At 44.8% G+C, this 17,574-nt stretch overlaps 1 long non-coding RNA gene across 1 annotated transcript in view; it reads right to left on the bottom strand.

Moving 5' to 3' along the window:
• Positions 1-13,011, bottom strand: part of LOC102379987 — a 36,533-nt gene extending 23,522 nt beyond the window's left edge. Inside the window, exon 1 of the long non-coding RNA XR_322992.1 lies at positions 12,924-13,011. This is a non-coding gene — a long non-coding RNA (uncharacterized LOC102379987). The remainder of the gene's footprint in view (positions 1-12,923) is intronic.
• Positions 13,012-17,574: the final 4,563 nt, after the last annotated feature.

Consider the following 17,574-nt stretch of genomic DNA (forward strand, 5'->3'; position numbering starts at 1 on the left):
GAAAGAGGGGCAAAGAAAAAAATGAAAGGCAAAAAATAGAAAAGAAAAGCGGGAGTAGAAGGAGGAAGGAACAAAAAGAAAGAAGACAACAGAAAAAGAAGAGAGACAAAAAATCTGCAAATAAAAAAGGCACCTGGAAAGTAAAATAGAAGGAAATAAATGGAAGGCAAAAATGAGACAGGAATGGATACAGAATGAAAACATATAAGATTAAAAGCTGAGAAATATAAAACTTCCATTTTGTGGGTAGGTGGGCAGGCTCTGGCTTTCTCTGTTTCTGTGATGGAAGAAATATAGAGAAACAGAGGTAATGGAGAGTTGGAGAAAGACGGACAAGAAAAGGAAGGAGGGAAGAATTTATATTATATATGCCTACATATATATATATACACACATACATACATACACATGTGTATCTATATATGTGTGTGTATACACACACACACAAATAATATAAATACACACACAGAGAAATGAGGAAAGAGGAAGGAAAAACTAGGGACACAAAAGGGGAAGAAAAAAATATGCAAACAGATATAGAAGGAAGGAAGGGATCCAGAAACAGATTTATAAGCTAAGTACAGAGGTTAGGGTGGGGCGGAGAAGGAGGTACTACGGGGAAGATAGGTCATGTTAAAAATGGCCACCTAATGTAACTTATTTCACCCGGGTGCAGACTTCACACTTAGATCAACCTAACTAGGGATCTAAGTCCCAACTGTGTGGAAGGTCCAGGAAGGTTTGATTGGTCTAAAAATGGCCAACCTGATCAAAGTTAACCCTACTCTAAGGTAATCTATCTTAGATTAGGTTGGCCATTTTTAGACCAATCTAAGCTTTCTGGATTTCTGTGCCATTCTCAGTGCATCCCCAGGGTTAGGAAAACCCAGTCTCTGGCCCCAGTTCCAGGGCTGTACTTTTCCTACCTTCCCCCTGGCACCAGGTTATTTTTAACCCTCCAGCTCCTTACACCCTACCCATGGACCAGTCACCTCCCCACCCACAAAACCCTCCATTCCACAAACTGCTCCCAGTACTGGGTTTATCAGTGTTTGCTGATGCTGGGAGCCAAGGAAGTAAGTCCCAGTGGAGGGAGGGGCAGGAGGGATGGGGTGTAGGTTTGAGGCAGGGTGGTCAGGGGACTAAAAGTATTCCCCCCCACCAGCCTCCCTGCAGACCCCATGAGCCCCCCTGATTCCACCAAACCCTTCTGGACCCCATTAACCACCTGCAGACCCCACCCACTCCCTCAATCCCTTGATCACTCCTACTGATCCTGCCTGCTCCCCAACCCTCCCACAGACCCCACTAGGCCCCCCTCAAACCCCTCTGCAGTTGCTGTATGACTCCAATCTCTCCACAGACCCCATAATACCCCCTCTCAGCCTGCTGTCCCCTCATTCCCCTCAACCCCCACTCCACTGTCTCTCCCATCCCAACCTACCTTAGATCAGGTGACTATTTCTAACTTGAACTTACCTCCCTGAGTGTCTGTACTTAGCTATAGAAGGAATATGTACATAGAAAAAAATAGGATAGAGGGGGAAGAAAGGAAAGAGAGAGAGAAAGGAAGGAGGAATATAGAAATCACAAAAAAAGGAATAAAGGAAGAATATAGTGACAGGCAAGAAAAAAGGAAGAGTGAGAAAAGAGGAATAAGGGAGGTGGAAAATGGAGGAACTGGACACGTCTACGCAAGATAATGCGCAGTAGACTAATTCTATTGCACGTTAGTGTGTATTGCCAAAAAACATGCTAATGCACAGTAGAATTAGTCTACTGCACATTAAGCATCACAGAAAGACCATGCGCCTTTGCTACTGTGCAGCAGCACCACCTACTGCACATTTAGATAATACCTCAAATTAGAGATACTAAGGTTAATATAGTTTTAGCAACAGTGCATTAATGCACATATAGATGTGCCCAGTGACAGACAAAAAAGAAAGGAGGAAAGGAACATAGGGACAGACAGAAAAAGGGGAAAAAAATAATAGAGAAAAATAAACAAGGAAGGAATCTAAATATAGATAGAAGGGAAGAGGGAAAGAATGTAAAAAATAATGTAGAGAAAGAAAGGTGGGAAAAGACATAAGCGACATGCAAGACAGAAGGTAAATAATGAACTGTACAATGGAAACAGGCAAAATAAAGTAGCTGGAGTACAAAGATAAAAGAAAACAGTAAGGAGGACTATCGAGACAAAAAGAATGATGAAGCAAAGGGAACAGCAGACAGGAAAAATAAACAGAGACTAGCAGATGGAAGGAATATAGTGAGAGAAAACACAAAGAACAGAAAGAAAGGAGAGAGAGAGAGAGAGATGGAGAGTAAGCAGAGACAGCAACAGGGGAGGACTGTATATAGAGAGAAAGTAAAGAGTTCAAGGGACATGGCCTGTCACTGCCAGAAACAAGGGATCAAGAGCTACCTGGAACTAGCCACCCCACCAAAGAAATAACAGGAATATGGGGCCAGCTAGCTAAACTAAAAAGAGGCAGAGAAAACAGAAGTATATGGAACTGGCCAGATAGCTAAAAGAAGAGACAGAGAGGCAGACCACCTGCTGTCCAAACAGAAGGGACAGAGAATAGTTAACTGGCCAGCCAACCAGAAACAAGGCAAAAAAACAGCCAGCCAGAAACAAACAAAGAGAAAGCTGGAGCCCGCCCACAAAACAGAAGCTAGAGCCAGCTCCTCTGCCTCAGAGGCCCAAAGAGGAAGGCAGAGGCAGCCAGCCAACCTCTGAACTAGGCAGGTAGTTGGCCAAAGCCAGATGAGAATATGGAGTTAACACATTGCCCTCACTGAAGAGGACAAATATAGAGACAGTAAGCAGACTGACACAAGAAGCAGGAGTACATACAAGTGTTACGCGTAGACTGACTTAACTAGGCTTTGGTCAATATAATGCCTGCTTGTGCAGGCATTCACAGGGCTTGAATTAGCCAACCCCACAAAAGAACACTTGATCTAAGTTAGTTCACTTTTTGCTGCACTTGCCATTCCTGGGTTAGTTAACTTTAAGCTGCCTACTCCTATCTAAACCTGAACTGGGTGCAGTGAATGTATGCATGTACCTAAAGAAACAGGAAGAAAAGGGAGAATGAAGAGGAGTATAGAGTTAGCTAGCCAACCAAGATGTGTGGAGAGAGAGACAGCCAAAAGCCAAGCAAAAAATAGGTCCATCAGGACTGCTGCAGGATCCACCTCAAGTTCTAGAAATGCTGTAGTTTGTACCAGCAAAATAAGAGGAAAAAAAATTGAGGTTTCCTTCATACCGGCAGTGCTCCTGTGCTTCAACCTAGGACTGAAAATTGCCCCACAATTGTCATAAAATGGTTCTCTCACCAGGTAGTCATATAAAACTACCAGAGCTCCATTGTTGCTTGGCCTCACCTTTTCTGAAAAACATGAATTTGGTAGAGGAGATGCTAGTTTCTTAAGCATTTGTATGTATAGAGATGTATCACTTCTGGAGGGCTAGATGCCATTTAGTGAAACAGAAGCAACTGTTTGCTTTACTTCTTGTTCTGATTTCTTAACCACTCAAGATGACCTCTTTCAGTAATGGGAGAAATCCTATCTGGTTATCGGGTTTCCTTTTATCTAGCCTATTACAGCCGTTTCATAGAATCTATAACATGTAAGTATAAAAAAAAAAGTAACAAAGATCTGTTTGTTTAAATCCCATTCACTTCAAAGGGGCCACAGGGACTGAAAAAATACTAGGTAGGATTAGAGGTAGACAGACTATTAGATGATCTTAAAAAGGTCACAACCCAAGATCTGAGAAATGCTGAGTGAGTGAAGACTGTTGTTCTGTAATACAGCATTCTACACTACAGAGAACTAAGTAAACAGTCTTTACATGACTGCTTTTAAACATAAAAGTTTGAATAAAAGAATATTAACTATTGTGTGCGAAGTGGGCCCTATTCACTTCAAATCTGGCCTGAATCTGGGATAGTGATTCGATTAATTAATTCGGATCGCTGTCCCCGATTTGATTCGGCTGAGTCTGAAAATGAAGATTCGATGCCGATTCAGAGAATCAGTGATTGAGACATAGATTCAAGTTAAGATTCAAGGTAATTCATTTTGCTGGTCTGCTAAGTAGTTATTTAAGAAAATGGTTTGAGAAAGAAAAGTATTTCTTTATCACTTAAAATTGATGTCTGTCTCCCCAGAACAAGTAATTTTATAGGCATCTATGATTTCTATCATCATAACATAAGAATTTATATTGTGTGTGAAGTGGGCCCTATTCAATTCAAATTTGGCCCAAATCTGGGATAGTGATTCAATTCATTAATTCAGATCGCTGTCCCCGATTTGATTCGGCTGAGTCTGAAAATGAAGATTTGATTCCGATTCGGAGAATCAGCGATTCAGACATAGACACAGCTTTACATGTTTTTTCTACATACCTCAAGGTACCAGCACAGCTCATGAATATTGCGGTGCTGGGGTGGATGGAGCGTCCCACGGGAGCACAGGGGGGCCCCCCCCATGTGCTTGGCAGCAAACCTGGAAGTGGACTGGAAGTATGTCCGGTTCACCAGGAAGCGTGCAGGGGCCCCCCCATGCCCTCCCAGCCCAGTGATCAGCTGCAGGGAGACCCCGGGTATCCCCCGCCCAGACCCAGGAGGTACCAGTCACTGAGCTTGAGGGTGCGGGGTGGGGGCCCCCTGAACACCCTCCGGCGGACCCAGAAGTGGACCAGAGGTGTTTCTGGTCCACTTCCAGGTCTGCTGCTGAGTGCACTGGGCCCCCCCCTGTACTTCTGTGGAATGCTCCATGCACCCCAGCATCGCAGCATTCACAAGCCATCTGCTATTTAGAGGTATATAGAAAAAAAAATTTTAAGTTGTGTCTATGTCCGAATCACTAAATATTTCCAAATCTCTCTGAATCGATTCAGAGGGTTCCAATTCAATTTGGTGAAATTAAAGGGTCCTCTGATTCAATTCGGATTCAGAGATTCGGCCACCAAATTGGGCTGAATCTCCACCGAATCAAATCAAGGGCTGAAGCTTTGCACAGACCTAATATATGTACACACACATATGCTATGCCTATCAGACCAGTAGTATCTTTAAACTCAGTAATTATTTTTAAGAATAGTAATAGCATTCTATTCCAATAATAATCTTTTTAAAGCTTCTATGGGCAATCAAGAGCATTGGAGCTACCGTTTATTAAGAAATAAACACTGAATTCTGTGACAGTAGGGTATTCACTGATGCTTTCAAAAGGAAAGAGTAATGTCCTCACCTATTGCATCTCCTTGGAGTGCAAAAAGTCACAAAGAAACCATTATGCAATGTCCAATTTTATTCTAGCCTGATCTTTTAAATATTCACTAATATTACAGAATCAATTTTTGCAATGGTCTTTCAAAGCAGACCTCTGCAACAAGTACCCGACATTTACAAGAGAAATTGTATCTCCAAGCCACACCCTTAAGAAGCATACTTCAATTGGAAAAAAAAAAGAAGAAAGCAGCTAGCCTAGCTGAACCCTCCCCTCTACATACACACACCTCAGTACATTCTAGCCCAAGGACGGGTAATTATTTCAGGCAGAGGACCACTTACCTAGTTTTGGCAGGCGGTCGAGGGCCACATGGGGAGCCCCGCCCCTTGACCGGTGCTCCACCCCCTGGTCACCATCTTGGGACTAATGTCCCAGGGCCAGCACCAGTGGGGCCCAAAGCAGGGCACAGGCTGGCAGGGGTCTGTGGAGCTGGGCTGGGCTGCACCAGCAGGGAGAGGGTGGAGATGGCCTGGCCCCATAGAGCCCCTGCGGGCTGGGACCCTGTGCTCCTGCCACCCCGCTCTGGGCCCCGCCAGCACTGGCCCTGGGACACTAGTGTGGGCCCAGTGTTCCTGCTGGCTCCGGTGCCCACTCACACCCACTGCCCCCCAGCCCCGCAGTACAGGCGGAGGCAGCGCACAGCCCTGACCCCCTGCTCACCGGCAAGGAAGAAGCTGGTGCTGAGCATGGGGAAAAGTGGCCCCTCACCCACCCCATGGCTGGCACTCCCTGCTGCAGCGGGGAGGTCACAGCTGCTGTCACCACACAGCTGCAGCCACAGGGCGGGGGAGGGGGGGCTTTTCCCTCGCTCAGCTTTTCCCCGGGCTCTTCCTGACATGGAGGAAAGTGGCCCCTCACCCACCCCCTGTCCAGCCCCCCACACTGCAGCCACTCACAGCCCGCCTGGGGCTGCCGGTGCCTGCTCCGGACAGCCCTGCGCAGGCTGCAAGCAGCTGCAGCATTTTGCGCCGGCCATGAGGTGGGGGAGGGGCCACTTTCCTCCATGCCAGGAAGGAGCCTGGAGAAAAGCTGTGTGAGGGAAAAGCGGCCCCTCCCCCACCTTGTTTCCGGTGCTCCCTGCTGCAGCTGCTCGCAGCTCATGCAGGGCTGTCTGGAGCAGGCACAGGCAGCTCCATGCAGGCTACTAGTGTCTGTAGCACAGGGTGCTAGCCATGAGGTGGGCAAGGGGTCGCTTTTCCCCCGCCCACGCTCAGCTTTTCCCCAGGCCACTTTTCTATGGAGTGCTCCCCTGCCCTTCCTCCCCCGCTCCCCAGTTACCTGAGGTTCTGGCGCTGCCAGAGCAGCCATGTGGTCCCAACCCAGAAGCCCCTGCTGGGGCTTCCACCTGGGGGGGGGAGGGGGTTGGGCAGGCCCTGCTGTTGTGAGAGCCTGCTGGGCTTCCCCTGGGTCCCTGTCATTTTTGACAGGAACCAAGGGCAGACGAATACTAATTTTCTAAATTTTTTAGGGACCCTGTGGGCCAGATAGAATGGCCTCACGGGCTGGATCCAGCCCACGGTCTGTATTTTGTCCACCCCTGTTCTAGCCTGTTAAAAACTTTACATCGACTGACCCTATCAAGAAGCAAAGTAGGGAGCAGTTATGCATTCTCTAAACTCAAGGAGATTGGAATTAACGTAACTTTATTACGTTGATTGCTACTGTTAATTGATAGTTTTATCGTTTAATAATAATGTATTGAAACATAATATTTTTGCCTCTGTATACAGTACCATATTGGATGTGATGGTCTCAAAATGAAATACAAACACATTACTCAACTTGGGATTCCCGTGCAGAGGCTTTCCCATGCCGGGACTGCCCTGTCCCAAGGTGTGGGGAAAAGAATAGTAAAGTAACCTAGAAAAAGAAATCAACCATGTGCATCTGGGTTCCTGCCTTTGCATCTGGAATGGTCCATCCCTCGCAGAGCTGGCCTTAGGGAAAATGGCATCCTAGGCAAACTTGTATTTAGGCCCTTCCCTCCCTGGTTCCACTCACCCAGGTGCTCCCCCCAAATCAGTGGCACTGTTGCAGATAGAGGAAGGCAGGCAGAGGCACAGTCTAGCAGGGAGGCAGAGTGGCATGGTGCGCTGGGCAACCAGATGGGCAGGCACCTCTGCTGCCACCTGCACTACCCAGCCCAGCTTCTGAGCAATGCCTGGAGGTGGGAGTAGACTGGGCTGGGCACCACTCCTCCCACCTTGGGCAGGGACTAGCCATGGCAGGGTGGGGTGGGAACACAGCTGTGAATGTAGGTTATTCACAAGTATGCATGTGGTGCTCCCCTGACCACAGAGCCCTGGGTGGTTGCCTACCCCTAAGGCCAGCTCTGATCCCTTCAGATCTCCTGGAAGCATATCTGGCATATTTTAGACCCTGTGATCTTCTCAGGGCCTCAGATTCTTCCTCCTTGAGAAGGACTTGAGCAATGATCCCCAGGAAGGGAATCCCAAAGGATTTTCCTTCCTCTCCAGTCCCTTTTGAAGGATTCTCCAGTGGAAGGGCAGTCTGTCCAATGACAGAGTTCCTATTGCAGGGACTATTGCTCTTTGATTGGAGGGCAACCTGAGTGAGCTATGACAAAAACATAACTAAACTTTAGGGATGCACCAATAGAGGGTTTATGGGCCAACACCAATTGCCAATTGTTTAAGGAGCCATATCAGCCAATACCAATCTGATTCCAATATGCAGCCGGGAAGCTTGAGGACCAGCGTTGGGCTGGTAAGTCTGGAGTGGGGGAAGGGGCATGGGGGTAGGCAGATTGAGGTCCCCACAATGAAGGAGAGAGTGAGGCAGGCACTGCTCAGCCATGGTGGGGTGTGGGATGGAACTGTGAGGGGTCATCAAGGGAGTGCAGGGGAAGGGTGGCTCCTGCTCTGCATGCATCCTGGGAGGGCATTGGGGGCATGTGTCCCACAATCTGCACACAGGTCAAGGGCAGGCTGCTTCTGTGGGCTGGGGCCAGGGGCTGTGCTGGGCTCTTTCTAGTGTGGGGCTAAGCCAGGCTGTGCTCAGGGTGGGTAGCAGTGGCACTGGGAGAGGGCTATGGGGGGAGGTGGCTGCCGCCCCAAAATTTGCCATAGCCCCCCTGCAGACCCCTCCCAGTGCCACCACCCACCCTAAACACAGCGTGGCCCAGCACCCCCACCAGGAAGAACCTAGTGCACCCCCTAGGCCCAGCCCCAGCCCACAGCAACAGCCCACCCTGCCCTGCCCCTCACACAGATCCAGGGGCTCACCCCACCATTCCCTCCTGGGGTGCATGCAGCAGTGGGAGCCACCACCCCCTCGTGCCTCACCCCAGCTGAACATCCCCTGTCCTTGCCCCACTCCCTCCCTCAGCATGGGGCCTTGATCTGTACCCCCATACCCCTTCCCTCCCCCCACAACTGACTGACCAGCCAGATGCTGGTCTCCAAGACTCTGGGCTGCACTCCTGGCCATATGCATGCTGTGGCTGTGTACATGAAAGGGGCATTTAATTGGCCACAGGCAAAAATAACTGATTTCTGATACTGTCGATTTTCCCAATATCGGTGCTGATCCAATATGGGAATGATGTATTGGTGCACTTCTACTAAACTTGATCTTAGACCACAAGAGGCTGTGAAGTGAAAAACTTGGGTGAATTACTACATTCACACTTATTTCTGCATACAGCACCCAAGTCCTTCAAATTTAAGAATACAGTTTGCCCAAACCTATTATTTCCTCTGCTAAGTAGTGAACAGTAAGGCTGCCAATAGAGCAGCACTTTATTCGATTCATTTCATGAGGAAAATATGCACTAACACTTAACAGGGAAGTCTATTTTGACTTTTTCTAGTGTTATTGATCTCCACTCAGACCTACTGTCTCTTGATCAGATCATAATTTTTAGTCCTTTACTTATCATGTATTAAAGAATCATTTCCAGTAAAATCAAGTACACGCGAGGAAATTAGGCAACATTCCAGAGAATTACTGTAACAGACATTTTTAGAACTGTATTTCTTCTAACTTCTTATGACAGAAGCTTTGGGGCCAGGTACTCGTCTCATTTACACCAATGTAAATCTAGAGTTACTTGTCTGCTTTCACTGCGATGCTCTTTAGCTCATGATTTACAACAGGGCTATTCAACTGCCTGCCTGCCAGGGCTATTCAACTGGCAGGCTGCATGAAGCCCCCAAGGAGTTAACCTGGGATCCTAATCGGGGCTCTGGGACCCCAATCTAGGTCCCATTCCCCTCATGACTCTGCTGCTACTACTAGGGTTTTGCTCCATCCTCCAGCACCCACCTCCTGCCCCACCCTGAGAGGTGAGGTGATCTAGCACAGCCCTCAGGCCCATGGCTGCGAGGTTCAGGGGGCACTTGAGTGTCTGCAGCTCAGTGGCAGGATGGGGAGGGGTCATATAGCATAGCACAGTGTGACATGTGGCCCACATGGGGTGGGTGTGTAAAGGAGCCTGTGCCTACAACCACTCAGGAATAGCTACACTCCTGTATGCTGCAGGGAGCAAGGAAGGAGCAAACTACCTGTGATTACTTGTTTAGGAAAGCCAACTCTCCACTGTAGAACTGGTTACAGTTTATACTCCTACTTTAATACTCAGTGGCATTGAGTCACCAGGATCTGTACACAGGTAGCAATGCCAATTTCTCAACTTCAGCAGATGGAGCCAGAGAGCCTAAGGGGTGCTACTTACATCTTTAACTATACTTATAGGATGTATATGGAATAACAAGTCTTTATAGGTACAAACATCTTACAGGTCTATTTAAAAACCAGCTTTTCTAATACCAGAAGCCATTTTTCAATCTTATATAGTTCATTTCAAGATATGTTCAAAAGAATTGTTCTCATTAGGGTTGTGCGTAATGGGCTGTATTCAATTCAGATTTGGCCTGAGTCAGGGATCACATTGATTCAGATCACTGTCCTGATTCGATTCGGCCGTATTCGAATCTGAAGATTCAATGCCAATTTGGAGAATCAGCAATTAGGCTATAGACACAGCTTTAAATGTTTTTTCTACATACCTTGAGGTACCAGGCACGGTTCGTGAATGCTGCAATGGTGGGGAATAGAGCATCTCACAGGAGCACAGGGGGGCCTCCTGCATGCTTGGTAGCGAACCCGGAAGTGGACCAGAGGTAATTCCGCTCCTGTGTGATGCTCCATCCACCCCACCATCTCAGCATTCACAAGCCACCTCCTACCTCGAGGTATGTAGAAAAAACATTTAAAGCTGTGTCTGTGTCCGAATCATCAAATCTTTCCAAATCAATTTGGAGGTTTCAGATTTGATTCAGAGAGATTAAAGGGTCTCCTGATTTGATTCAGATTCAGAGATTCAGCCATTGAATTGGGCCAAATCTCCCCCAAATCAAATCAGAGACCAAAGCTTTGCACAGCCCTAGTTCTCATCTGTTCAGGAAAACCTGAGTCATTAGGTTCTGTGTGGGTGACCTGTATTTGGGATGATGAAACACCTTTCCCTCTCGTAGATATTGCCTTTATACAGTAAAGGACCACACTTCCTCCAGATGATGGGAACAGCTATGGGCACTAAAATGGCCCCACAGTATGCCAACCTTTTTATGAGCCACCTGGAAGGAGACTTCCTCAAGAATTGCACCATCAAACCCTTGCTATACTTACGATACATCAATGACATCTTCATCATTTGGAGTGAGAACCTGCAATCTCTGATTGAGTTCCACCAGAAATTCAACACACTAAATGGCCCCACAGTATGCCAACCTTTTTACCTTTTTTTTTTTTTTACACACCAAAAAAGCAGTGATATACAGCCAAGCCCTCAGATACCACCGCATCTGTACTGAAGGGAACACCCGGGATTGCCACCTCACCAATCTTAAAAAGGCTTTCACCCAGCAAGGACACTCCTCCAGAGAGGTAGATCGCACGTTTGAAAGAGCCACCTGGATACCACGTGAAGAACTGCTGCAGTACAGAAGAAAAACACCCACAAATCGCACACCGCTGGTTATGACGTATCACTCCTCCCTTGAACCTGTATGGAAAATCCTCAAAAAATTGCAACCCATATTAGAAAAAGACCCTATTCTTAAAAAGATCTTCCCAGAGCCACCCATCCTAGCCTTCAGACAAGCACCGAACCTCGCCAACCTCATCACCAGAAGCAAACTTCCTCAAGCCCAGAACACACCAAAAGGATCTAGACCGTGCCATGACAAGAAATGCAAAACCTGCCAACACATCTCCACCACCCCAGCTCTTACTACACCCCACAACAGAGCCATCAGCATCCCTGGATCTTACAGCTGCACCTCCAGGAATGTAGCATACCTCATCCAATGCACCAAATGCCCTGATGGAAGATATGTAGGAGAGACCAGACAACAACTGCGCACCAGAATGAATGCACACCGGAAATCCATCAAAGACAAACACCCAATTACCGGTGGGGGCACATTTCTCACAGGAGGGCCACTCTCTCTCCAATCTCTCAGTCCTGTCCCTCAAGGGAAATTTACACAACACATCCCAGAGACGAGCCTATGAGCTCCATTTCATCAACCTGCTGGATACTAGAGATCAGGGACTAAACATAGACATTGGATTGTTGATACATTACAGTCTGCCTGGCAACTGACTCCCGAGCCCAGCCCCTGGCTCGTTTACTTTTCATTCCATCCAGGAAGAGCACACACCAACTGCTGCAGCTTCCTTATCCTGACGAAGGGTTTTTGAACCCGAAAGCTTGCTTAATAACTATTCTCCAACCATTTGGGTTGGTCTAATAAAAGATATCAAATTCACCCAAGGAACCTTGTCTGTCACACTTGTATCTAACCTTCAAGCTGGCTTGCAAGACCATACTTCTAAAAATTGCTTAAAAACTAAAATTAGAGATACTAGGTTGCACCACACCACTGGCAGGTAGACAGCTGCACCAGTTACCATTTAGTTAGGCCTATAACAGCACCTACCTAGCAGTATCTACTATGGTTACAGAGACAGCTGGGCTTTGGGCTTCCTTTATGGATCTATTGGAGGCGACGGTCCTAGCAGCTCATAAAACGGTAGAATGGAGACTCAAGTCTAAACAATACCAATCCACCCTGCCCAAGATTTAAGATTTTGCAAGTTTCAATTTTAATCCAAACCAGAGCTGCCAATTTTTGCACAACTGCCAATACCATCAAGCTTAATCATTTGAGAATTCAAGGATTTTAAACACGCACAATATATGTGACCATTTTTGTTCGCCTTCTGGGTTTTGAGTCTATAGGATTTACACTGGTTACATATTTTAGCTTCTCTCTGAAACCAGGGGTGTAGAAACTTGCTTGTAAAAAGGAGCACTGTTTCAGTACAGAAGGCTTCATTATTGGAAAACAAACAAACAAACTCCAGGCCCATAGCACATTTAACTCATAAATAATTAAAAGCTGAAACATTACTACCTGCTGAAGAACAGCCAACCATTTTCTTTTCAGACATATCCAAACATACCTCTTTCCAAAAAAAGAAGAGGGTCACCTAGTTCCTTAAGAGATGAGGAAAAAGACTCAGAAAGTACAGAACAAGGGACAGAAGGAGAGCCGAGGCTACTTCACACTTACGCTGCTGCTCACAAGCAGTGAGGAAGAGCTTGGTACAGCCATAGGGAACTGTAGTAGAAGGTCTCAAGTATGTAAAAAGACCTGGGCCAGCCCCTATTCCCTTGTACCCATCCACGTCCTCACATTGCATATCAGGTCCTGCAATTCTGTACCCCCTTTCTTAGTCATGCTCCATCAATTTGATTGCCTATCATTTGCTGCTTTCACTGACTGCTCCTCACAATGAGACTCCATACTGGCCGAACAATAGCATAGAGGCTTGAACAGGACCTCTTTAATCCTAGCACCTCAATCACCTGCCTTAGGTTGAAAACGGGCAGCTGCAATAGCTAAAAGCAGACAAACTCAGCAATGTGGCAGGCAGGCAGAATGATTGTGAAGCATGAAACGTTTGGCAGTCCTTACAAACACTGGCAACAAAGCCTCTGGCTCTGCTCCAATTCATACTACAAGCAATAAACTCCAAGTACAAAGCAGCCCTCTCATATTTCCTCAGAGCTCCTTCTGTTAGCTTTGAACAACCCCTACCATTCTCAACATGCCAAATCTAATGAGGCCCAGCTGCACCTAACTGGTTCCCAAATGTACTGAACCCCCACTTCGAACTCTTGGTAAAAATTAACCTACCATATTCCATGCAATGGACTGACTGATTCATTGGAACCTCTCCACTGAGTGCATGAGGGCATGAATGAAGACGTTGGACACCTGCCAGGGGACTTTTCAGTGGGCAGTATTCTCTTGTTTTGGTCTGTCGTGAAGCGATTTTTCTCTTTCCAAAAAACTCTCTTAAACTATTTTGGAATTATGATAAGCACGGGGGGAGAGGGGGGGGATATAAAAAAACCCAACCCACTTCAACAAAATGCAGAAAGAACATCTAATTCATAAGTAATTAGAAAGCTGAACTTTATCATTTGAAATTAACAAAGGAGGGTTATTACAAACATCTAAAAAACTCATTTATCCTCTATGCAGTAGTAACTTTTGCTGATTTTGAGAGCGTTAACACTGGGTGCCAGATTATGTCCAGCTCCAAAAAGTCTCTCTCTCCCTCTCATACAATCCAAATAGGAAGTGTGCAAATATGCAATATATGTACTCAAAGAATTCTCCTCCCTTTAAAGATATATGGTGCCCGAACTGAGGGATTGGGTAGCAGAGAGAAAGACCTGTTGTGCCCTTCTATAAAAGTCATGTATTGTATTGTATTTAATATAATCTTCAAATATGACTTATATGCAGTACAGGCAGCAAATGGTGCTTAAAAACATGTTAAATAGTCATGGATAATCCTAGGTTTCCCACCCAAATTCTTCCCTGCTACATAAACAGCTTTTATCTTTTTTAAAGGGATTTAAAAAGAGCAAAATCAAAGCAGGTTTGCAAAGCAAGGCCACATAGTTACATCTGGTATTTATGAGAAAGGAGAGGAATGGAGCTGTATATGAAAGAAAGCCAGAGTTTGATTGTCATATTCTTTAGTGCTTTCATTATGTTGCTGTTGTGGAGACTGCAGCACAATTGGCTTATCACTTGTTTACCGAGTAAGATCCAGCTGGGAAAATCAGTTCCTCTATGAATAAATAGGGAGAGTTTCTTCATGAGCATATTTGATTTTATTTTATGTTCTCCTCATAAAGTTCTGAAGCCCTAGAATGCCACCTCTTCTACAAGGGGTTTCCAGTCTTGCAAATGGAATTATTGTGAATATTGAGGTCATTTAAAAAAGATACTGCCTTCTTATAAAAAAGGTAGAATTGTAAAGCTGTATATCATTTGAATCCAGATCACGTGCTGCCTGTTACAGAATGTATAACCCAGAAGTGCTTCCTTATGAATTAAGCACTCATCATGTATTTTAACCCCCTTGGAGAAAATTATGCAGTGCTCTGAATTGCCTGCATGAGTTATCTTTTATTCATTAGAATTCTAAATGTTATTGAAATGTATTCTTAATTATTCCCTGCTGAAAACAGTGGTGTTCTTGAACAAGTATTTTGCATTTGTTATCTCCTGCTGCTATCATAGTTAATAATGCATATAATAATAAAAAAATAAGAAACTATCATTGCAGAATAATAGAACTTATTAATATGATTCAATTTAGGAAATTTTTTTATTTCTGGCTTTCAAGGCATGTGAACGATGTTCTCTGGATAGTTAAAACATGTGGAACGTATGCGGTGGGTCTAGCATGGAAACACCCTAATTTGCCTGAAAGGTAACAGGTATATTGATTATCTACCATCTCCTGGATCAATTCCTGAACAGCACTAGAGCTTACTACTGGGTTCTAAAGTTCATCAACATGTTTATTATTATTATTATTATTATTTACCATAAATGGCATTGGAAAACTTTCATGGACCCTTTTTTTTTCTCTGATTGAAATGGAAAAACCACCCTAATGCCTTTGAGTCTTTTTGTCTTCAGTATTCTGGCCTGGTGTTTGACAGGGGGGGGGTTCATTCCATTTTTTTCCTTGGTCCCCTTTTATTTCGCCACTCCCTGCTTCACATTTTGCTACTGAAAGCAACAAGGAGGGAGAGAAGGAAAGGGAAAGAAAAGCATAAAAATGGTTTTGGAATCCTTAAGAACCAGGTTCCTCTGCAGCTGTGATGCTGGTGTAACTCCATAGCTGTGGTAGCAGCTATTTACAACCCCACCCCCATTCAAGTCAGTACCCAGGGCTGTTGCCCCAGTCATCCTGCTACTGATCCTCTTCCCTGTCAGAGAAAGAGAAAGAGTTTCAGAATTTTTCATAGAAAAATTCAGAACATCTTTTGCTAAACTTACTTTCTTATGCACTTCCACTCAGTAGTCTTATGTAACAGAATGTAGAACAGGAAGGCACTTTCTGCGTCACTGAGTTCAGTCCCTAGCTCTTGCATGAACCACTCTCATAAATGGATCAAGGTCTGTTCTAAAACTGATTAGGTTTTTGCCCCGTTAGTTCTACTGTAAGGATGCACCAGAACCTTGCTCCTCTAACAGTTAGAAATCTAATTTCAGCCTGTAAATACTCACATCCAATTTATACCCATTTATTTATGTCAGCCTTGTCCTTTCACTTAAATAAACACAAGGGTAAGAAAAGAATTATCTACAGGATATTTATAGAGACCAGTCTGATCCCTTCGCAGTCTCATTTTGCTGAGAGAAAGAAGCCAAGCTCTTATAGTATTTTTTTTCTTTCCCTGGATAATCCTATTAGTCATATCTACTCTTGTTGAATTCTTTATTTTATTTTATTTCATTTTATTTTATTGAACATGGATGACCAGGACTACACATAGGATTCTAGTTGAGGACTCATCAGAACTTTAAACAATTTCATTAGTATTTCTCTTTCTCTACTAGAAATACCTCACCTGATACAACATAGCATACTTTTGCTTTTTTCATAGCCACATAATACTTGTGGCTCAGTCATCCTGTAGTCGACTAATGCAGTCAGCTGCCTATGTTCAGCATTTGGTGCCAACTGACGGTTAGTGTATAACCATGAACTTGTAACTATTCAATTTTATCCTATTTTTATTGCTCTAGTCTTCAAAGTTATCCAATTAATCCCATATGATATTCCAGTCCTCTTCTCATTGACAATGCCTCTCAGCTTTTACTGTTAGCAAAACAGCATTATTGTACGGGTACCTTTTGTGCCAGATTGAAAATATTAAATAAACTCAGTCCCAAGACCAGTCCTTGAAAAAGTCCACTAGATATCTCCAGCCCAGTAGTTCTCTGTATACCCTGTTATCTCCCTTTCAGCCAGATCCTGACCCAGTTTCAAGTGCATATGCTAATCCTCATCTTGTCCAGATTAAGTAATAATTTCCACTATAAACAAATGTTTCTATTTAAATCCAGTGAGTTGAAATCTATCACATTTCCCTTGTCTATACAATCAGTTATTTATCAGAGAAAGATATTGTGTTAGTCTGGCACTTTCTGCCACTGGTTGATTCATGCTGTATTTCATCTTGTTTTCCATTTACTTTCAAGTGTTCAATTATTCCTTCCTTCAAAATTTGTTTTAAAGCTTTGTATGCTATTGAAGTCAAAGTAATGGATCTGTAGTGGCTCAGCTCACTTCCTCCCCCACCCTTCCCTAAATAGAAGGACTATTTGTTATTCTCCCATTATATGGTGTCACCCTCTGTTTAATAAAACCCTTGCTACCAGAATTGCAGTTTTCTATGCCAGTTCTTTATTATGGGAGGGAAACTAGCTGGTCCCCCTGACTTGAAAGCATTAAACAATTTTAGTTTTATTTCCACCTGAGATGTGGTAATTTCCATTTTCATACACTCATTCCCATTACCCTCCTGCCTTAACTCTATATTCAATATCCCATCCTTACTGAAGGCTGACAAAGTGTTCATTTCATTTTTCAAACATGCAAAGCAGATGCTTTGTTGTGTCTTGGCAAATCAAGGGTACAATCTTAAGGGGACTGTGGGAAGGTCAGGGATGCCCGCATCACATAGATTCATACATTCTAGGGTTGGAAGGGACCTCAATAGATCATCAAGTCCGACCCCCTGCACAGGCAGGAAAGAGTACTGGGTTTAGATGACCCCAGCTAGATGCCTATCTAACCTCCTCTTGAAGACCCCTAGGGTAGGGGAGAGCACCACCTCCCTTG

This window comes from Alligator sinensis, unplaced genomic scaffold (assembly GCF_000455745.1).
Source record: "Alligator sinensis unplaced genomic scaffold, ASM45574v1 scaffold187_1, whole genome shotgun sequence".
Taxonomy (NCBI): Eukaryota; Metazoa; Chordata; order Crocodylia; family Alligatoridae; genus Alligator; species Alligator sinensis.